Source organism: Oryx dammah, unplaced genomic scaffold (genome assembly GCF_014754425.2).
Source record: "Oryx dammah isolate SB20612 unplaced genomic scaffold, SCBI_Odam_1.1 HiC_scaffold_19, whole genome shotgun sequence".
In the NCBI taxonomy this organism is placed as follows: Eukaryota; Metazoa; Chordata; class Mammalia; order Artiodactyla; family Bovidae; genus Oryx; species Oryx dammah.
This window is the reverse complement of record NW_024070203.1, coordinates 25234626-25257094: the sequence shown is the minus strand read 5'-3', so window position 1 is coordinate 25257094 and position 22469 is coordinate 25234626. Positions and strand designations below refer to the sequence as shown.

Below are 22469 nucleotides of genomic sequence, written 5' to 3'. Positions count from 1 at the left end.
GATGAAGTTCCTCCCCACGACACACACACATGCCCTATAAATATCTGGCCCTTATTTTCAGGGGCTTCACTTCAGGGGGCTTTTTTTCTGGGCCCTCTTCTCCACGAAGTCTCAGCTCCCCAGGTCTTTGCTTCCACTGTGCCCACTTTCCTGCTCGATCTGTACCTCTCCGCTTCCTTCCTCCTCCGTCACTCTCTTCATCAGAGATTCCCCCAGTGAGTTGGCTCCCATGCAGGGGAGAAGCCCTGTATGCCCGTGTCCCCCTCCGGCTCAGCACTGCCACCAGAGGGACAGGGTGGCAGGCTGGCCCTGCCTCTGCCTTGACTGCTGGACAGACCTGGGGAAAACAGGATGGGTGGGGATCCCCAGAATGAATGGCCAAGGCGGGTTAAAGGTTCTGGTGGAGCTGTTCCCTGGTGTAACAGGCAATGTGATCTCCGCGTATCAGCTGCTCTCCCGAAGGTCTAGGCCCCAGAGGGCCGAGGGGTCCCAGAGCTGGGGAGCGTTCATGGCTGCCTTCCCACCCTGCAATTTCCCGGTAACGCTGAGAGCGCCTGACGTGTGTTTTGGGCAGTGTTTGGTACGCCACAAGGAACATTTCCTCCCTCTGTCTGGTTTGTTCTTATATGCTGATTAGCCATTGCAGAAGGCTGGGACAGTGACCGGAATCGCCAGAGGTCACAGCCAGGTGAGGGCTGAGCCAGGAATCGGAAGCAGGTGGTGGTGGTCACTCTCCTCAACACAGCAATGATGCCTTAAAGCAGCGGTTCCCAACCTTTTTGACACCAGGGACCGGTTTCACAGAAGACAGTTTTTTCCATGGCCTGGGGTCGGGGGTGGGAGGGATGGTTTGGGGATGATTCAAGTGCATTACATTTATTGTGCACTTTACTTCTATTATTATTACATCAGTTTCATCCCAGATCATCAGGCATTAGATCCCAAAAGTTGGGGACCACTGCCTTAAAGGATCATCTTATTAAAGCTCACGAGTAACTCTGGGAAGCAGGTGGGGCTTTCCGGTCTTTCCCAGCGGGAATAACTGAGATGCCTCAGGTTGAAATTGATGTGAGGCCCAGGAGTTGCTTCCGAACATTCACCTTTGGTGTCCGGTGTTCAGGTTGGGGCTGCCTGACATCAGGTATTGGACAAGCATGAGGGGGATGACCTTGGGGAGGCCTCAGAAGGCGTTCCTGGTCTCCACGTGCATCTTGCTGTTTTGGCCTGGAGCCCCCTGCCCTCTCTGTGTGGTGGGATCTATGGAAGGCAGGCCTTGACCCTGCGGCACCCCACTTTCACTGAAACTGCTTTATTCCGGTAGGAGCCATGTGCCCTGAGGCTTTTGGAGGAAAGGACTATTTTGTCTTATTCTGCGGGCGCTGGGGAAGAGGAGACTAAACACTGGAGACCCCTCCCAACCTGCGGGTGCGCTTTGAGGAGGAGGCGAAGGCCTCCGGGCTGGGCTGGAAGGTGAGGCTGGACTCCTGGTAAGTGTCAGGCTCCCTGGCGCAGGGCTTCCCTGTGTTGTATAATCAGCTGTCACTTCAGCATTTCCCTGCACTGTGCTTCGCAAGTACAGATCGAACATTAAACAAACAGTGACTGCTTTATAAATATTTAACTCCCACTGTTTAGGAATTGCTCGAGGCAGGAGACAAAATAAGAGTTCCTGGCGGGCTGCTGTGCGGCCCCTCTTTAATGGCTTTGGATTGTGAAGATCAGGGTGTTTTGGAGGTTGAAGGGCAGCCATATTCTGAAAGGCTTTTGTCCAGAGGCTTTCCAATGGTGGTATCTTCTCTCTGTTTTGGGTGGGAGGGTGTGCTTTGGGGACTTGATCAGGCCTAGCACACTGTATTCCAGATGCCACCAGCTAACATTTCTTTCTTTCCTTTTTAATATTTATTTACTTATTCAGCTGTGCCGGCTCTTAATTGTGGCCTTAGTTGCGGCATATGGGATCTAGTTCCCTGACCAGGGATTGAACCCGGGCCCCCTGCATTGGGTGCACAAAGCCTTAGCCACTGGCCCACCAGAGAAGTCCCCCAACTAACGTTTCTGTACAGTGAATGGAACCCATCATTGGTGGTGTTATTGTCATTCCTTCCTATGACAGCAGAACTTTTTTGTTTTTTTTTTTTTTGAAGTTACAGCTTTAATGACAAACCCTACAAGTCACGCATTTAAAGTGTACAGTAAGAGGCTTCAGCATGCTAGGGGAAGTGTGCTACCATCCCTGCAGTCCATTTTAGAATATTTTATCACCCCCGAAAGATTGTCTTCATTAGCAGTCACCCCCACCCCCATCCTAGGGAACTTCCGTCTCTGTGGATTTGTCTGTTCTGGACATCGCACACACATGGACACATACTGACTTGTTTCCTTTAGCACAGTGTTTCCAAGATTCATCCTTGAAAGTTGTAGCATATATCAATATTTAATTCTTTTTCATGGCTGAATAATATTCCACTGTTTGGAGAGGGCTCATTTTGTTTATTCTCATCTGTTGCTGGACGTGTGGAGACAACAGAACTCTTTAGCTGAAAAAAATCAGGATGTGGCCGATTGAGAACCATCCAACGATGGCAAAACTCATGCACAAATGAGGATCTCCACCTCATTTCCACCTCTCTGCGAAAAGTTTAGGAGGTCATTGTTAAGCCTGAGGTGGAGGTTACAATCTGTACAGCTGACAAGCCACTCAGCTTTTATTTAGATCTAGCTGTATGCCAGGCATACAGGCATAAACCCATCTGGTAATTCGTTGGAAATATCTGATCATATAATCTCTTGCAGAGATCTACACGCTTTTCATAGACCAATCCTGCTAGGTATTTTTAGGTGGGAGAGTTAAGTCTGTGTTCTTGGCCTGTTTCCTTTGACTTCATATGCTGGCACTCTCTGGGAGGGAGGAGCAGAGAAGAGAGATGACCTCCAACCGGCCTTCATGTCTCACGCCCTGCAGACGCGCATCTCCGTCCGGCCGTCTTCCCCCGGGGCTGTGCTCACCCTCAGTGTCTGTCACATCCTAGATGTTTCCACACTCCCTTGGGAGGCAGATTCAGCCCCGACCCAGGCTCTGGCTTAGGCAGCCCGACTCTGCAGGAAATGTTAAAAAAACGGGGCCTGTTGTCCTTCCTGGTCATCTCCCAGTCATTAAATGATGACTAATGGAATAGATGCTGTTGATGTCCCACCCGGGCCCCCTTTACCGGACCGGCACACTCACCCCCCAGCTGTTCAAGTTCACTGTCTGCGTCCGCTTCTCTGGAGATCTGCTGCCTCATCCAGGAAGTTGCTCACCCCCCACCACCCCTAGTCTCTGCTGACTCAGGAGTACAAAAGGCCAGCCCCCCTGCTTCGAAGCAGGAGTGAGCCCTGTGGTCCCATTTAACTACCAGAGCTGCTGGTGAGCTCAGGCTGAGGCTGGAGTCCAGGCTATTCCCAGCCTGCGGGTCCTGCATCCCTCGCTCCCTTTCTCCCAAGCATATTCCCCTGTGAGCTGGCACACAGGGATCCTCATCTCTCTTTCTGGGGCATGCAGCCTGAGACCTGACCTTGGAACAAGGTCCCTTCCAGAGTCACTTCTGATGACGTTTGGTCTTGGAGATTCTCTGCCCGAGCTTCCTGGCTTGGCTCCCTGAGTGTTTGGTTTTGTTGGTTCGGGTTTCAAAGTCTTTTCAGGCTAATCGGACCCTCGGAAAGGTCTGCACTGAATCACAGTCCTGGCATGTTTTCCCTCCTTCCTCCCCTCCCTCTGTATTTCCTTTCTTTCTCTTCCTCCTTTCATTCCCCATGAGCATCCTTTCCTGTGTCCACAATGACCTCAGCAGAAAGGAAAAAAAAATACTTGAGAAGGCATGTGGATAGTGCACTAGCCTTGGTACCCAATGGCCCTGGGTCTGGTGTAAGCCCTGCCTCCCTGTAACCAGGCAGTCAGTAGTGGAGACTCCTCTAATCCTTGGTAATCTCTACTTCTCAGCATTGTCACGAGGATCAGGATGACCCAGAGGGGTGGCACAGTGCAGTGACTGGCAGAGTCTGAGTTCAGCACACAGGACTAGGAAAGCATCCCAAAGGACTCCTGGATGCCCTAATACTGGATACCCTGGATACTCTGGGCTTCACCCTTGGCAACCAGTTATTATCTGTCTATTCAGGCTTTTGTTCACATTGTACTTTCTTCCTGGGACCCTCTTCCTTTTTTCTCTGAGCCCCACTGAAGGCAATGTTCAAATGCCACCTCCTCCCTGAAGCCCTCAGGTACCCAGCATGTGGGATCAATACTTTCCAGCAAAGCATTAGTTGACTTCCTGAACAAGGGGTGCGTGTGGAGGGTAATGACGAAATAGGAGAGTGTGTTCTGGAGTCAGACAGGTAGGCGCTGGAACTCTGACCCTGTCTCTCACTAGCTGGGTGACTTCGGGCTGGTCAGCTGTACCCGCCACCCACTCAGACCCCGTGCACATTATAGATGCTGTGTCAGCAGTGATTTCTCCATACCTGTCACCTCTGAGTCAGCTTGCAATTAGTGGAACGAGTAAACAAAGAACATGCAAGCAGTGTGTTAGTTGTCCAGCTGTGTCTGACTCTTTGCAATGCTGTGGACCGTAGTCCACCAGACTCCTCTGTCCATGGGATTCTCCAGGCAAGAATACTGCAGTGGGTTGTCATTCCCTTCTCCAAGGGATCTTCCAGACCCAGGGATTGAACCCAAGTCTCCTGCATTGCAGATGGATTCTTTACCACCTTAGTTAGCAAGGAGTGGGATTAAGTAAATGCAGAGCTGTGTGAGCTTAACACCAAGCTAAGGGTTAAACATTTTCAAAAGGTTTTGTAAGTCACTGGTGGGTGAGGTGGTCCCTCTGGTCACCATATAAGGGGGGTTGGGGGTTGTCTCCTGCCGCCTGCGCTCCATCTGCTGCTCCAACACTCAGGCCCAGAGAGCTGAGCTAAGGAGGGGACAAAAAGGACCACCTTGTCCCTGGAAATGGGAAATGAGGCTTGATTCTGAGATGTGGTCATTGCTTTCAAAGGTCGGCCATGGAGGAATTCACTGTCTTAACCACCAGCCCCCAAGGTTGCCCCCATGAAACGGGAGGGCGGCGAGTCACTTCTCATCTCCCTTCTCTCTCTGACCCCGCCTCTGTCTTGGGCGCCCCTTGCCTCCCTTTGAAAGGAACCCAGTGCTGCTCACGGCCCACTGCGGTGGCTGCGGAGAGGGGCCGAGAATAAGCTCGTGTTGGCGGCAGCCCTCCAAATACAGCAGGGCTGGGTTGACCTTTAAATAGACGGGCTCTGGGCCACTCAGTTCCTGGAAATTTGAAGAAAGTCAGCCTTTCAAGTGATGCGACTTCCAACCTCAGGAAAGGTCCCTGTGTTTGCGAAAGCCATAATTGACTGTTGCTTTTGCACTTCATTATATGTGGCCGTGCAGCCGCTGGGAGTCAGCATGCCAGGGAGAGGAGGGGAAAATCCTCAAGTATTTTAATATCCCCCTTCTTAAAAGCAAGATAAACACACGTATTGTACTTTGCAACAGAGTGGGGGCTCGGAAAGGGAGCAACCTGGCACCGTCTGAAAGATCTTTTTAAGCTGAACTCTGAGGTTTCTCTCTTTCTTTTTTTCTTTCTTTTTTATTTGTAAGCAAAGCTGGCATGAGTGAATGATGCCAGCATCTCCTTGGCTGTATGGAAACCATCGTCCCTCTCCAGACTGCAGACCATCCATTCCTTCCTGAGTCATAGACTACTCTCTACTGTTTCCCCCCCAGCCGGTGAAAAATGGTGGGGTGAAGGTTGTCATCAGGATCACAGTCAACTTAGAGGATTTACTTTCATCCAGGAAATCTTCCTTCCAACTCTTACTTTGCAATTATGCAAAAAAAAAAAATTAATGAAGATACAGACCATGAATATAATCAGGGGAAACATCTGATAAACCTAAGTAGAGGGACACTCTTGTTTTCAGTCGCTCAGTCGTGTCCGACTCTGCGACCCCATGGACTGCAGCACGCCAGGCTTCCCTGACCTTCACCGTCTCCTGGAGTTTGCTCAAACTCATGTTGGTGATGCCATCCATGTGGGGGACGTGCTTCAGACTAAAGACACGCCTTATCTGTCAAGTATCAAGGTCGTGAGAGTTAGGGAAACACAGAGGAAGAGTTCCAGATTGAAGGGGACTGAAGACGTGTGACAACTGGATGTAACACTTGATTGGAGACAGTTGGTGACATTTGAATCAGGTATGAGAACTGGATGTTAGTTACGAATCAGTGTCAGCGTCCCTATTTTGCTGGGGGAACATGGTTCTGGGGAGAATGTCCTGGCTTCAGGAAATACACACCGAAATGTTCTGGGGTGATGGGGTGTAAGACAGTCACTTGCTCCCTGTGTAAAGAAAAAGGACCTGCATTCTCCTCGCAACCTTTCTCTGCGTTTGTGGTCATTTACTTTGGCCGCGCTGGGTCTTTGTTGCCGCACACGTGCTTTCTCTAGTTGTGGCGAGCCGGGTCTACTCCAGTTGTAGTGCGCAGGCTTCTCATTGTGGTGGCTTCTCTTGCTTCAGAGCATGGGCTCTAGCGCGCGGGCTGCGGGAGTTTAGGCACGTACGCTCAGTCTGTGTGGCACACAGGCTTAGCTGCCACGCTCCATGTGAAATCTTCCTGAGCCAGGGATTGAGCCCGTGTCCCCTGCCTTGGCAGACGGATTCTTCACCACTGGACCACCAGGGAAGTCCTGTGACTATTTTTGTAAGAAAACTAGTTATTACGTGTGCCAGCGGATTCTGACTAGACGTATTGTGATCATTTAACAATATTGGAGGTTAGCAAATCATTATTTGAAGCTGATATAACTTTGACTAATATATGTCATTTATGTCTCACTAAAAAAGGAACTCTAAACAGATAGCGATAATAATAATAATTCAACCAACCAGCAGAGGAGGGAAAAAAATCCCTTTAGTGGAGAATAAAACAAACCTGGATTTGAATTCTGAGCCTTTAAGTTTAACTTAAACTCCATGTGCCTCGATTTCCTCATCTTTCAAGATAAAGGGTGTGTGTGTGTGTGTGTGTGTGTGTATGTGTGTGAGATGGTATCTCCCTGAAGGGGTGGTGGTGAGTTGGAGATGACACAGTGAATGTGCCCAAATGGCATTGTGGGCCTCTCCATTCTCCAGGACGTGTACCGTGCATACCAAGGAGTGGGTGGATTTACAGAGTCCCTGGACAACTGACTCCCTTTGGGCATTTTCTGTCCACCTCAATCATGGCATCATGATCATGACCAACTGCCAGTTGAATTGGAGTGAATTTTGAGATTTTCTTAAATGGGCCTCTCATCTTGCGATGTCTCCAGCAAGAACTTAGAGTTTATTTCTCTGCCTCCCTCCTCTGCTAGCTGCTTCAGAAAGGTCCTTGACCGTTTCTTTTCCAAGGTACCGGAGCGAAGGGACCCTTCTCCTTCTCCATGTGCAACCCGCTAGACCCTGTCCAGTCTGCCACAGACCCTAATATCTTCATTTTACTTTGTATTTTGTTATCTGTCCTCAGAGATGGGGGCTGTGTGACCTTTATCCCCAGGACCCCACTCCGACCAATATCAAAAGCTTGTTTTGTGTGATGCATCATTCTGAGCACTGAGTGCATTTGATCGCAGTTCAACCTCAGCAGCCCTGGGATTCAGGTGCAAGGATTTCCTTGCTCCAGGCGACTGAGGCACAGAGCAGTTGAGCAACTTGTCCAAATCACATCGCTGGTAGCTGGTGGAGGAGGAGACTGGCAGCCTGGGTCCTGAGCCCAGACTTACCCACCGGGTCTGCATGGGTGCTCGGCAGATGTGAGCTGCCGGAACGAGGCTGTTGAGACTGAGTCAGTTTCACTCCTAGCACCGAGCCAAGCAGGACTCTGGTCCAGACCTCTCTCAGCCACCCTAATAAAGCCAGTGTTTACACAGGGTAGAGGTACTCATCAAATGCTTTTGCCAATCCCCAAATACGGCCATGGCCAGAATGCAAGTAGGGGGGCGGTTTGCCTGTTATGTAAGGCCCTCGGCTGGTCCCCAGACAATGCCACTTCCTCGCTTGGCGATGTGTAACTGCCTAACAACAGGTTACTCATTTCCTCTGGAAATCTTGGCAGGGCCACCGTGCCCCATTTCCTCCTCCTGCCACATCCCGGAGCTTCCTCTGTTGAATGGGCCCCAGATTCCCGAGAACACTCCCACAGATGGCCTGCGCTGTGGATGGGAGGGGGTGTGAGGAGCAGAACCTGCATTATTGCTGGGGTCGGTGTGTACTCACAGCCCGCCTCCCGAAATCCCAGTGTTGGCGGCAACTGAGGGTACAGCCACTCGGGTGCAGAGACTTCAGGCTGCAGTGCGGGGGTTTGGGTGAGCAGCTCAGGCCAGGTGTCAGCTCCTCCCATCCCTGACAGGTGTGCACTGAATTGAGTATGCTCCTCCTTCTCTGCCCCTCTGCTGGCCAAGGGATGGATGAAGGCATGAAGGAATGACAAAGGAGCAGTTCAAGATGGATTTCCTCAGGTGGCCACGAACAGTGGGGCTTCCCGCGTAACTCAGTCAGTAAAGAATCTGCCTGCACTGTGGGAGACCTGGGTTCGATTCCTGGGTTGGGAAGATCTCCTGGAGAAGGAAATGACAACCCACTCCACTATTCTTGCCTGGAGAATCCCATGGACAGAGGAGCCTGGTGAGCTACAGTCCATGGGGTCGCAAGAGTCAGACATGACTTAGCTCCTTCTTTCACGAACAGTGTAGGGCATGTAAAAACACTTTTGTTGTGTGGGTTTTCTTTCCATCCTGTTTGCATGACTTCAAAGGTGAGTCCTGAAGGCAGTCAGCCCTGTTCACTTCTCTCCTAGCAGCAGCTTCCTCAAACTCCCACAGAAGTGGTGGAGTCCTAGCCTTCTGCAGGCAGGTCAGTGGATTCCTATAAACTCCGTGCAGATGTGATGTTTGGGGTCAGTTTCCCTGGTGAGTACGGAATATAGCTTCTCTAGCTGCATCTTAGGCACTTCTCCCATTATCAGTTAAAAACAACCACATATACACAATTTTGTCTTGATAAGAATGTGTGTACATGCACATATATACCACACACATGCGTGCACATAAATGCATGTATATATGTTTGTTTACCCCTCATGTATGCGAGGGTATTGTGCTGAGTTATCGCCATACTTAATTTTACTGTGGTGTTGGAAAAGACTCTTGAGGGTCCCTCGTCCATCCTAGAGGAAATCAGTCCTGAATATTCACCGGAAGGACTGATGCTGAAGCTGAAACTCCAATACTTTGGCCACCCGATACGAAGAACTGACTCATCTGAAAAGACCCTGATGCTGGGCAAGATTGAAGGCAGGAAGAGAAGGGGACAACAGAGGATGAGATGGTTGGATGGCATCACTGACTCAATGGGCATGAGGCTGAGTAAGCTCTGGGAGTTAGAGATGGACAGGGAGGCTTGATGTGCTGTAGTCCACGGGGTCACAAAGAGTTGGACATGACTGAGTGACTGAACTGAACTGAATTGAACTTTTCTTTGTGTTGACCAACCATAAAGGTTGTCAGGAATTAAGGATGTATTTATGATACCAACCAGGACCCTAGTTAAAAGTTCTTTTCCTGGATTCTTTTAACTTTACATCAGCCTTGGAGGTGATGCTTGTTCTTCCCATGTGACAGATGGGACTTGATCCATCCTGTGACTCAGAGTCACTGATTTTTCTTGAGTGCCTCTTGTGTGCTGGGCACTCGTAGGTCCTGGGCTTAGAAAGAGGACTCAGCCCTGCCTCCCGCTCTCCTAAGAGAGACACCAGCCCTGTGTCTGGAGCCCTGCAGATAGCTCTCCAGCAGGGCCGGAGGCTCTGTGTGTGGGGGTGAGTGGGACATGGGAGGCAAATGAGGAGCTGATGCTGTCAGGCTAAGAGGTCTTTCTGGGCTTGGCGGGGGGCAGACCCTGTGACCCCTGCCCAGTGTGTGGTCACCTTGAGCCTGCTGGGGCTCTGTTTTCACTTGCTTTCGGCTTCCTCTGGATCTGACCGTGCTTCCTAGAGCCGAGTAAGAGACAGGCAGGGCCGGGAGCGAATGCTGCCTCCTCCGCTCTCCAGACAAGTGACTCAGCCACCCTTGCCTGGTCTCTCTAAGTCCGGGCCAAGCTTGAGCTCTGTTGGCCACAGTGCCCTGGAGTTGCTTGTTTTCCTCAAGTCAGCATTTGAAGTCACCAGACTCAGATTCCTCCGCAGTGGGACATGGCGTGCATTTCATGGCATTTTGGCGGGTCTCCTTTGCTCAGTGTTGGCTGTCTGCTGGATGCAACTGAGACTGCATCGTCCATATTTGCCATGGGATGGAGCAGCCTTCATCTCATGGGGCATTTCCCTGGGTGGCAGTGAAGAATACGAAAGTGAGCTAGTTGCTTGGCTCTGTCCGACTCTTTGCGACCCCATGGGCCGTAGCCTGCCAGGTTCCTCTGTCCATGGAATTCTCCAGGCAAGAGTACTGGAGTGGGTTGCCATTCCTTTCTTCAGGCGTTCTTCTCCACCCAGGGATCAAACCTAGGTTTCTTGCATGACAGGCAGATTCTTTACCAACTGGGTAGCTGTTAGGGGCCAGGATTTTGTTTATTCATTTATTTAACAGAAATTTATTGGAGACTTGCTTTTCCCAGGTACCCTTCTTGGCAAAGGGCAGTAAATAAGACAGCTCCGTCTTCATCTGCATCAAGCCACAGGCTGCTGGGGGCATGGGGTGGGGGTGCCCCGGGCCGCTCGGCCCCTTGCCTCTGTGCCTCCTCCTCTCCAGGAAGGTCTGGACTCTGGATGGGTCCTGACTGCCTCCTTCATGCAGCCCTGCCTCCCTTATCTCTGCAGTGTGTTTGCAGGTTCCCTTCATAGCTTTCAAACAGGGCTAGGACTTCATTCTTCAGGGTACATAGATCCCCCTTAAGGTGCCGGGGAGGTTGAGTAGCTCCTTTCAGATGTTTCTTTGTCAGTAGTTTATCAGAGAACCTGGCTCTGGGGTGAGATTGCTCACTGTTTAGGCATTCTCCTCTTTGGTTGCCTTAGGTTTGGGTGGGGTTGGGTAAAAATAACATTGGATAGTTTGGGGTTTTGTTTTATCTTCATTGATGCATCCAGATGCTCGAATACGCCATCCAACCACATCTTCCTGAATTTTCCCTTCTTTTTTGGCTTCTCTTCTCTTGGGAAGGAAGAAAATGGCATAATCAGTGTGCTAACTGGTACCCCAGAGTAAGAAATGGCAGCCGACTCTGGTATTCTTGCCTGAGAAATTCCATGACCAGAGGAGCTTGGCGGGCTACAGACCATGGGGTTGCAAAGAGTTGGACACGACTGAGCATGCACGCGTGATTCCTATCTGAAGTTTAACTCATTTGCCTTTTTTGAGAGGTCAGCTCAGTCTACTTGCCTGTCCGTCTGTCTGTCCGTGTATATGTCTGTCTCTCTCTCCTCTTACCCGCACGCTCCCTGAAGAGGCGCCATTTTTAGCGTCTGCCGGGTGCTGTGGGTGTCTTCATTCATCAGCACTGAGGCAGCCAGGGTGCGGCGCAGGTGCTGTGATGGTCTCCTGTTTCAGAGGAGGAAGGCCTGCTTTAGAGAGAGGTGGAGGGTCTTGTCCGAGGTCTCGCGGCATCGAGATCTCCCTTAACCGAGGGGTCTGGTGCTCAGAGCAGGGGAAGGTCACATGGGCACAGCCCAGTGATGTGCACTTTGGGTGCATGGCCAGGGCAGGTTCCTGAACCTCGGAGAACCTCAGTGTTCTTCCCTGTCAATTGGGAGAGCATAGTATTTGCCCCAAAGAGTCACTGTGAGCATTCACTGAGGTCAGGTTGTCCACAGGGAGCACCGGACAGCGCCCAGCAGGCGGTGTGTGCTCCGACAATCTCGGCTCCTGCGATCCCGCTGGTTCAGGTGAATTTGACAAGAGCTGTGATGACTGCCTGGGACCAGATGATTCTGAAAGGTGTCAGTGGGAACATTGGACCCAGGAAGCAGGGTTTTATCAGGGGAGGCCAGATGGCTAAGGGAAGGCAGAGGGGTAGGGGTCCCAGGGAGGAGTCTTGGAATAAGCACGGGGAGGGCACAGCCCTCTCCAGCAGGACCGAAGCCCTGCCTGGCCCAGGTGGGAGCTCTCTTTGTGGCTCCGAGCTCCCCACCCTGCCAGCGGCCTTCGTACTGCTTTGATGATCTTTCTCAGAAAGGAGGAAGGCTGGGCTGCTGGGTGTGGCCTCTGACTTCCTCTGGCTGCCCTAATGCTGGCCACGCTCTGAATTTGGCACGCCGTTGCTTCAGTACCTCATCCCAGCCTTTGGCACAGGCCAGGTCCCCCGGCTGTGGTCCTGGTGGCATTACTGCCCTCCTCCATGGGTATCCATCCTCAAAACCACACAAGGGAGTGAGGTGAGCGCTGTTTGCCTGCCTGCAGTCTGCAGGGCAAGGCTGCCTCCTCTCCAGCTTCTGGGTGATTGGGTGGCTTGAGGCCCTTCCAGGAGGACCTCACTCTGAAGGGAGCCGGAGCGGATCTTTGCACCGCAGCCTTGCCTGGGAACATACCCTTCTTTGTGACCTGGCTTAGCTCCCACCCCTGCAGGCCACCTGCCCCACCAAAGAGCCTCTTTCTCCTTAAATACCTTGGTTACCTTTGCTTGGATGCTCCAAACGAGCAGGGCCAGCTAAGCCTTGCCTCGTGTACATTCATGCATGCCCCCTGGGCAGGTTTTGCACACACACACAAATCAGGAGGTGACCACTGTTGTCCTCCATCCCCACTTTCAAGTCCAGACTGAAGTCGCTGACCCTCATGGGCCTGGGGTTGGTGTCACTGGCCAGGTGGTAATCTTCAGGTACCTGGTTCAGTCTCTTTGTTACAGACACCCACTTGTCTTCTCCAAACTGTGAGCGCAGTGACAGCAGAGACAAGGCAGCTGACGCATCTCAAGTGCAGGTCTTGAGACGCTCAGCCACATCATCTCAAGTAATCTTTCTGAGTATCAGACCAGGTTGTTGTCGTAATGAGGGCCGCAGCCTTAAAGGCCAGAGAAGTAAGACACTTCTGGTGTTACTCATTGGGAAAGTGACGGAGCTGGGGTTTGAACCCAGGCATTTCTGTCACCCCAAACCATGACCTTTCCCCCGTTCTGTCTGGTTCGTAGCCCATTTGGAGATGGATGATAAAGAACCCCAGTCTCTCTTGACTCTTCCATTTTTGGTTCTTGTCCTGCCTCTTCCACTCTGTCACTCTAGGCTGAGGTCCCTGGAAATCCATGGCTTTGTAGCCAACTCCAAGGAACCTCACTAGGACATTGACCGGAGCAGGGCCAATCAGAGGAGGAGTGTGCCCCTGCACAGGGCTAGTGGGAGGGTGGTGTTCTCTTCGGTGTTTTGGAGTGATGTCGTCATATAACTGCAGAAACGGCATCACCCTTGGTTTACCAGCTGCCACTGAGAGGAGAGGGCAGTGATCAGATATGAGCAAAGTTGAAAACCTTGGTGCTTTCCAGAGGGGAAAAAAAGAGACTGTGCATGGCTTCAAGCCCCGCCCCACCCGAGGAGTTGCCATCCTGGAGAGAAGAAGCCTGAATTGCTTTGTATTTCTTCTTGGCCAGAGATGAGCCTTCTTCATTTCAAATGTCCATATCCCTTGCCTGCTCCTCAAGGGCAGCTGTTCAAGATGAAAACAAGAGATGCCTCTAGAGTTCTCAGAGACTTGTGATGGGAAGGAAAGGTTTTACTCTGTGGTTCCATCCTGTGGCTCCAAAAATGTATATATTTGAAAGCTCCCAGCGATACAGAATACACAGAGGTTAAATGTATGATTCCTTTGAGGTTCTGATATTTCTTAAAATGTGTTTAAAGAAAAAAAATGACACCTTTAAAAAGCAAAATCCATTTGTTCTCAGGGCTGCAAAACTGAGAAAGATGGAAGCCTCCCTGGGAATGAATGAAAATTGCAGGCTGTTTGAGCAAATGGCCAACACCTTGGGTTGATTGCACTCTTGTGACTTTGTCTTGGGGTCTGCATTCTGCAGGTATGTGGTCTCTGTTAGGGGGTGCTGTCATCACGTGGTAGGACACACCTGACCATTCACGAAAATTATTCCCATACGAATCTCTCTGGAGCAGCCCTTCCCCGCTGGTGAGGTATGCAGGGCAGACATCATGCCCATTTGATAGATGAGCAAACTGAGGCCAGGTGGGATTGAGTGATTTGGGACTGTGTGATATCTTAGAAGCCCCTTCCTTCTCTTTTCTGGTGTGTGATTCCTCTCCTGGTAAGGTTAGATTGGACTCTAGGGACCAGGGGGCCTTCTTGTTTCATCTTTGTATGTGCCAAAGCTTTGTGGTTATTGAAAAGGAAAGAACTGGATGTGTTCCAGATGTTTTCCCACCTTCCTTCTCTTTAACCAACATGTGTTAGAAGTCACCCACTGCAGAGGCTGGGCTCGAGCCCTGCCCTCCAGCTCTGTAACTCTGAATTCTGAGTTGGGAATGGAGATGAACTGTAGTTCATGGACAGAGGAGATGGAAGAAGGGTCATGGGTGGACAAGGATGCTTGTAGCTGAGCCAAGTAAGGGGAGGTGTCTTCTAAAGCCCTGAGTCCCTGGGTGTGCTGCTTTGTGAAGCTTGCCTTTGGTTTGCTTTTGTTTTTGCAATTACCCCACTTCCCAAAGCCATGTCCCGAGGTGCCGTGTGTCCTTGGCACATACCATCCATCATGGTGGTTCTTATTGTGTAGGGGTTGAATCCATAGGATCTCCACTTTGAACTGCACATCAGGCAGCCTCCTTGGGGTCTGCATTTTGCCATGGGGGACACTGAGATTTGGAGAAGTGAAATGGCATCCCTGAGGCCGTGTGCTTATAGGTGATGACAAAGTCAGGCTCAGGGCCAAATCAAAGGGTCTGTGGGTTTTCCTCATACTTCTCGGACCCTCTGAAGCCCTGAAGATCGGAAGCTTTTCCTTCCTTTCAGGAAGGAAACCACCTCTCTGCCAGAACCAGTGTTTTTTTTACCTTTCTCTCAGTTTCTCTGGGGGTGATGTTCAAAATATTCAGGTCTTTGCAATCAGGATGCACAGTGCCAGGGTCCAGGACTATCCCAGCTGTGTCAGGCCTGAACCCTGTACTTTGTGGAGGTCTAGGGGTGGTGGGGAGGCTTCCCAGGTGGTTCAGTGGTAAAGAATCTGTCTGCGAATGCAGGAGATACAGGAGATGCAAGTTCAATCCCTGGTCCAGAAAGATCCCCTGGAGGAGGAAGTGGCAACTCACTCCATTATTCTTGCCTGGCAATTTCCATGGACAGAGGAGCCTGGCAGGCTATAGTCCATGAGGTTGCAAAAAGTCAGACACACTGAGCAACTGAGTACGCATGCCGGGGTAGGGGGATACAGCCCAGGAGGCAGGTCCAGCTGCTAGAACAAGAGTTGTCCTCTTGGGAAGTTGCTTTTTATTCACTGCTGTGAACACTTCTCTGTTATTTTAACTTGACTGCACGATGGGTGATTTTCTGAAGGGCACTGGGCCTGGTCTCCCTGGGCACATTTTATTACCATCTTCCAGGCACAGGCAAGACAGAATCTTCCCCTTTGTTTTCCTGAGGCAAGTTGCAATTGTACTACTTTGTATTAGTATTCTTTTTCTCGGTCTTTTAAAGTAATAACTATATATATTAAAAAAGACAAACAAACTTCAGATAAGAGTGAGTCCAAAATGCATTGCTCTCTGGGAACTTGATTTGGAATCATTCTCCCATGAGACTGTAGAATAGGGTCGAGGAGGCCAGAGGCTCTGGAGCCTGTCTGCCACCCTTGGGTCCTGGCTCTCCACTTGCTGGCTGTGTGGCCTGAGGCGCTGTGATTCATCTACTCATCTGCATTCATGGCTGTGAATGCCTTTTATTCATTTTCTATGGCTGCCATAACAAATGCAACACAGATTTATTGTCATGCATTCAGGATAGCTCAGAAGTCTGGCAGGTCTCACTGGGCTGAGATTAAGGTGCGTGCAGGTCGTGTTCCTTTCTGGAGGCTGTAGAGGAGGATGCATTTTGTTACTCTTGTTGACTGTGGCAGAATTCAGTTCCTTGTGGTTGTAGGACTGAGATCCCCTGTTGTCTTGCTGGCTGTCGGCTGCGTTGCTGCATCTAAAAAGCACTGTTTTTAGAAGCTGCCGACGCTCCTTTGCTGGTGACCTCCTTCCCCAAGGTGCGACCTAGCAGTGGTGGGTCCAGTCCCTTTCACGCTTCCAATCTATTCTTCTTGTTCTTTCTCATCTCTCTGATCCCAGAAGGGAAAGTTTCTTTGATCTTTGATGATTAGATTAGCTCCCTGTCCTCCTAATAATCTGGAATAATCCCTACCTCAAGGTATAAGGCACTTAACCTGAATCACATCTGTAAAGTTCCCTTTATCATAGGAGGTAACATCCATATTTTGTTATTGTTCAGTCGATAAGTCATGTGTGACTTTGGGACCTCATGGACTGCAGCACTCCAGGCTTCCCTGTTCTAGGCTTCCCTGTCCTTCACTGTCTCCTGAAGTTTGATCAGATTCATGTCTGTTGAATCGGTGATGCTATCTAACCGTCTCATCCACTGCTGCTCCCTTCTCCTTTTGCCTTCAGTCTTTGCCAGCATCAGGGTTTTTTCCAGTGAGTCAGCTCTTCACATCAGGTGGCCAAAGTACTGGAGCTTCAGCTTCAGCATCAGTCCTTCCAATGAGTATTCAGGGTTGATTTCCTTTTGGATTGACAGGTTTGATCTCCTTGCTGTCCAAGGGACTCTCAAGAGTCTTCTCCAGCAGCACAATTTGAAAGCATCAATTCTTTGGCACTCAGCCTTCTTTATGGTCCAACTCTCACATCTGTACTATGACTACTGGGAAAACCATAGCTTTGACTGTATGGATCTTTGTCAGCAAAGTGATGTCTCTGCTTTTTAATTCCAGTCAATAGCCTACCGTGGTGTGAATCACTGTTTACACCATTCCAGGAGGTAGGAATAGTGGAGCCCTAGCAGTGAGACTCTTCCAACAGAGCCTTATCATCCAGATGACTGTAAACCTTCATACTATGGTAAGGTATTGTCTTTTCTTCCAAGGGGCAAGTGTCTTTTTAGTTTCATGGCTACAGTCACTGTCCTCAGCCCTGACAATGTGAACCTCTCTGTTTTTGGAAGGCAGGGGCAATTATTCTGCCCACCATACTTCATAACACTTGCTGTGAGAATTAAGTTAATTGATACATGAAAAGTGCTTAAAGTATTAGGTTAAATCCTATGAAATTGCTTCCACTGCTCCCTACAAGAAGTCAATCTAATTATATCTGTCATTATTCTAGTGGTGGAAATGTCATGCTTTATTTAACCAGTTTGCTGTTCTGGTTTCCTATGGTCATGCATTCCTTTCTCAAGTGAGTTGTTGTTATCTTGGTATGGTAATGTTGATGTGAGCATCCTGACACAACTCCATTATCATGTTTTACACAAATTAGGGACAGCTCATCTGGGGAGTGCCTGTTTCCTCTTTGCCATCCTTCTCCCCCAACCCATGCACAGCTCACAGCCCTGCACCCACTTCTGCTGACCTGGGAGAATGCTCTTTTTCTTGCCCGGATCCTTGTCCAGCACTGGCTTGGCTCTGGAGTGTGGACGTGGGCCAGGACCCTGCTCCTATGGGAGCTTCATCCTCTTGTTCTTCTGGGGACCGAACCCCTTCCCTTCCTCTGGGCCTTTGGCTTTCTGAACTGGGCATGGAGCTGCCACTGTTATGGGCCCACGTTCAAGGATCAGTAACACTGTGACTCTCTTTGCACGGGCCGCCTGAGTCCCAGGCACCCACCCCCATGGATGTTTGGCCGCCTGGGAGTGTGGATGTGTGTCCCCAGTTCTGTAACGCCCTGTGTGTGGTTCATGGATGTATTGAGGGCGGACCCTGGCACCTGACAGCTCCTGATGGTCGCGAGGTCTCGCCTGTTACGGATTCAGCGGATCTCTGAGAATTTGTGCCACTTGCCTAGAGGGGTCAAGCCAGCGTCTCCACCCAGATTGCCCGCCTATGACCAAGGAGAGGATTCAGACGCGGTTGTTTTGCACTGTCCTGTGGCTGCCTCTCGTTAATGCTTCCTCTTCCACGTGTGACCCCCTGGCCAGTGGAGGGAATGTGCCTAAACTCCGGCTCTGTGCCCGAAGCTGGTGACACCATCTTCTCAGCCCATCACAGCCCCCGTGGGGGTGCGCTCCCCAATTCTGCAGGTGGAACCGGGGCCCTGAGAGTGTCCAGGGCTGCTCTGAGGTCATACCAAGTCCTAGTGACCTGGAGCCACACAGAAGGCCTGGTTCTCACCTATGCCTGTCATTCCTGGTTCAAGCGCATCCAAATGCCAGTGTTGAGGGGGGAACCTTCAGTTCCTGGGGGAGGCGGAGAAATGCACGCGTCCTCCTTGATGGGTGTCTCTGCCACAGCTGTCCTGAGGTTTTTATGGGGACCCGAGCGAGTTCCATTCTGGTGGATCAGGCTTCTGGAGGAAGGATGGCCCCCAAATGGAGACAAAGGCAGCCGACTTGTCCCCTGCACTGCCGGTGCCTAGGAAGAAGATGCCAGCCACGGGGATTGTGCCCATATGGCTGGCAGGGTGCCTGTTTGGGATCAGTCTGCCCGGCCCCTTTGAAGCAATTTTAAGACCAATTTGGTAACTTGATTTGCCAAGGGGTATCAGTGACTTCAGGGCACGGGTTCATTAGCTGTCTTCTGGGCCCTGCAAATTGGGTTAAGTGGAATGAAATCGGCTTTTACCCCTCTCTGGGCTTATGGCTGAGGTCCAAGTCCCATTGTAACGGGAACCCCTCCTGGGGAAAGGACACTGAAAAGCTTTCCGGGGAGTCTGGCGCTCTGTTTTCACATGTGAATTCTGCTTTCCCCTGGAGGGCAGGGCAGTAAGCTGATGAAAATGAACCTGGAGTGGGCCAGTGAGCGTGTAGGGGGTCGGGTGAAGAGGATGAAGGCTGACTAGTTGAGGAGCGCTCCTCAAGCACTGGCTGTCCTTCTCCTGCTGAGGGTTGCTGTGCATGACACCTTTTCTTCTTCTCCTCGCTGTCTGTGCGGGGACCCTCCTTGAGTTCCCTGCGGCACATGTGAGCGCACCTAGGGTTTATACCCAGAGCTGACACATTGCCTCTGTGACATTCTCCGTGTTACAGATGGTACTGAATTGCTTTCGAGAACAACCCCTCCAATTTACATTCCCACCAGCTGTGCCCCAGAGCCCTGTTTTCCCTACTTTGTCACCCACCTTTGCTATGTGAGATTTTTGCCATTGTGCCAGTCTCATCCGTGAGCCGCAGCTTCTGGTTGTTTCCTGGACGACCAGGAGGTGGACTGCCTGTCCTTGTGCACTGACCCTGTGGGGAAGGGCTCCAAAGGCAGCCTGCATCCTTCTAGCCCACCTGCCCACCCCACCCCTTGACTCCCAGGAGGACGGGTGGGGCTCATTCATTGCTTATCTGAAACGGTTCCCTTTCCCAGTTGAGTTTTGTTGCCAGCAAGCATCTGTTTTGCACACTCTGCTAAGCAGTTTTCTCTTCTGTTTAGGTGCAAAGAGGGCTGGAACCGTGTGTGTGTGTGTGTGTGTCTGTGTGTGTGGGTGGGTGGGGGTGTGTGTGTGTGTGTGGGTGTGTGTATCTTTCTCTCTCTCTTTTCTCCCCTCCCTTTCTGGGTCCCAGTTCCTCCCTCACTGTTAGCCCCATCAACCTCCTCTCCCTATTTATTCTGCCGTCCCCCGCCCCCATCGCTGGTCTTAATTGACTTTGGCTCCCATCCCAGACCTCAGCCTGGCACCCAGACCTGCCGTGCTATCGTAGCACCTCAGATGGTTAAACAAACAGAGGGTGGCATTTATTGAATGCCACGCACTTGTGAGTCTGTCCGCTCCTTGCCAGCTCTGTCCTCATCTTTCTCACCATTTGCAGTGTCGAGGGCTGTGGAGTTTCAGCCTCTTTTACGAAGCATCGCTCATTGCTGGCCGCTGAGTGTCAGGCCCCAGGGACCTGGAGGCCGCCGCTGGCTCTGGAGTTCCCCGGGCTTTACGGTAAAAACGCATCACCCCGAATGTGGGCCAGCTGAGGAGGCATCGGCCCAACTCCGCCCTGCCTGCCGAGCAGCTGGATCCTGCCCTCGAGCCTTAGTCACTGGCCGGAGAGACTCTCCCCGTTCAAGCTGAGTCCAGCCCCTCCTCCCACAGCCTGGGTTCCTGGAAAAACTTCATCCGTAGGACGTGGACTTCTCCTCCTACTTGAATCATTAGAGCTCTCATTTGTTGAACACTTATTAAGTGTCAGAGACTGCGCTAAGCTCTTTACAAGCATCTGCTCATTTAATCCTCTTAATAATCTCCCTTGGCAGGTGTGCTTTTAATCTCCTTTTCATTGATGGGACTACCTGCTCAGCCAGGTGAATACTAACAATAGAAAGTGTCTCACCTTTATTAGGTGCTACTGTGTGCCAGGTACCTGGCTTAACTCCCAGGGACCCTGCAAAGGCATGCTGTTGCTATTAATATTATGCCATTTCACAGACGGAGACACTGAGACCTGGGGGTGTCTGGGTCCCCTAGCTCGTATGTGCAGTCTGTCTGTTGATTGCTCAGCTGCAGGGCTGTGCTGTAACGAGAGAAAATGCAGACAGAGTTTCCCAAGCTAGCAGGCCTGGCTGACATCCTGACTCCAGAGCTTGGACTCTCCCTACTGCTCCACGCTGCCTCCAGGGGATGGACCCAGGGCTGGGCAGAGTTTCCTGCTTTCCCAGATGGGCATCAGGGAGAGGGCTGTGTGGTTGCCCAGTATACTCAGCAGATTTGCTCAAGGAACTCTTGGGAGAAAAGCAGGCCAGAGGTTGAGGATGTGGCAGGGAGCCTCTTAGGGGAGAGACTACTACAGATTGACCAGGGGAGGACTGACCTTCCATTCAAGGGGGCCTGGGCCCTCCACTTCCTGTCCTTTTTGCATCCAGCCCAGGTTCGGGCTGCCGCTGTGGGAACAGGTCTGGTCCGTGGACTCCTTGGAGCCCATACTCTCTCCCTCCCATTTCACTTGCCTGATGACCAAGAGGAGCATCCTCCCGTGGGGAGGTGGGGTGGGAGGATGGCTGACACAGCCCTCGCCCGCTCAGCACTTTTCCAGTTTATGAAGCATTTCATAGATGTGATCTCATCCCATTCAGCAGTCACGTGGGGATTCAAGCCCCCGTCTACCAAAGGGGCCCCTGCGACTTCCGCAGAGAGAGCTCCTGCTTTTTCCACCCCACGGTGCTGCTCAGTCATCCCAAAGTAAGGAGTTCCCCAAAGCAAGAGCGTCCCTGGTTGGCACAGGGGTAAAGAACCTGCCTGCCAATGCAGCAGACGTGAGAGACACAGGATCAATCCCTGGGTCAGGAAGATCTGGAGGAGGAAATGGCAACCCACTCCAGTATTCTTGCCTGGAGAATCCCATGGACAGAGGAGCCTGGTGGGCTACAGTCCATGGGGTCTCAAAGAGTCAGACACGACTGCATGACTGTGTACTGCACTGTTCATTCTACCCGACCCCCAGCAGTGGCCTCTGGAGCAGAAAGCCCAGGCAAGGCCATTGGGTGGAGTTGATACAGTCTTAGTATGAGCAGAAGGAAGATCGCCTCACCGTATGGAGCTGATGTCTCTGGAACCTCTGGAGGCCACAGAGTGGTCTTGAAGCTAGAGCTGAACGAAGACTTCCAGAAGAATGAAATGAAGGGGTGTGGAACAGAGCGGTGCAATAGCAACAGCGCCATCCCTGGGGGGCCACATGCCCGGACTTCCCTTGCTGCGAGGGTCCTCCGAACAGCACGCTGCAAGGGGAGGGCTATTTGCACCATTTTGAGACTGGGAACTGCATCCAGGATTAACCTTGGGGGGTTCAACACAAACCTCCCTTCTTTCCTCCCTGCTCTGCTCTTTAGAAAAACAAAAACAGAATTTCTTTCATGTCGTTCTAGTAAATTCAGTTTTTAAGAAATTAATTTCCTTCTCTGATGCCTGGCTCGTGACAGATCATAGATCAGAAGGCAGATCTTGGGTCTTTGCCACTCAGACAGGCTCAGAAAGGCACCCCACCCCCCCTACCCCAGTCCCTCCTGTGTCGGGGAGGCTGGGGAGCCAGCAGTTTCACTGTTTCAGCAGATGGAAGAACCTGTTAACCTGCCTTAGAAGCTAATAAAAAAAAAAAAAATCCCAGTGAGATCATGTCTGTTGAAGCCCTTTGAGCCCTTGAGCTCAGAGGCTGTATTAACTCACGCTGCTTTTATTGCTTACTCAGCAAAAATGTCCCCGGGCTGCAAAGCCCATTCCCTCCTTCCAGCCCCTTTGCTTCCTTATGCGTTTTCTTTGATGCTTCCTTTGCATCTTGAAGACCTGCCAATTTCCT

General features: G+C 51.2%; 2 long non-coding RNA genes across 7 annotated transcripts in view; both read left to right on the top strand.

Moving 5' to 3' along the window:
• LOC120878881 overlaps positions 1 to 22469 on the top strand; it is a 222585-nt gene that overhangs the window by 90111 nt on the left and 110005 nt on the right. The window contains exon 1 of one of the 6 annotated variants that reach the window (XR_005724645.1): positions 6027 to 6241. The exons of the other annotated variants lie outside the window; for them this stretch is intronic. This is a non-coding gene — a long non-coding RNA (uncharacterized LOC120878881). Of the gene's footprint in view, positions 1 to 6026; positions 6242 to 22469 lie in introns of those variants that run through there. 6 annotated transcript variants of the gene reach the window in all.
• On the top strand, positions 938 to 5889 carry LOC120878882. Its single transcript, XR_005724648.1, has 2 exons — positions 938 to 1487; positions 5645 to 5889. It is a non-coding gene; the product is annotated as an uncharacterized LOC120878882 (long non-coding RNA).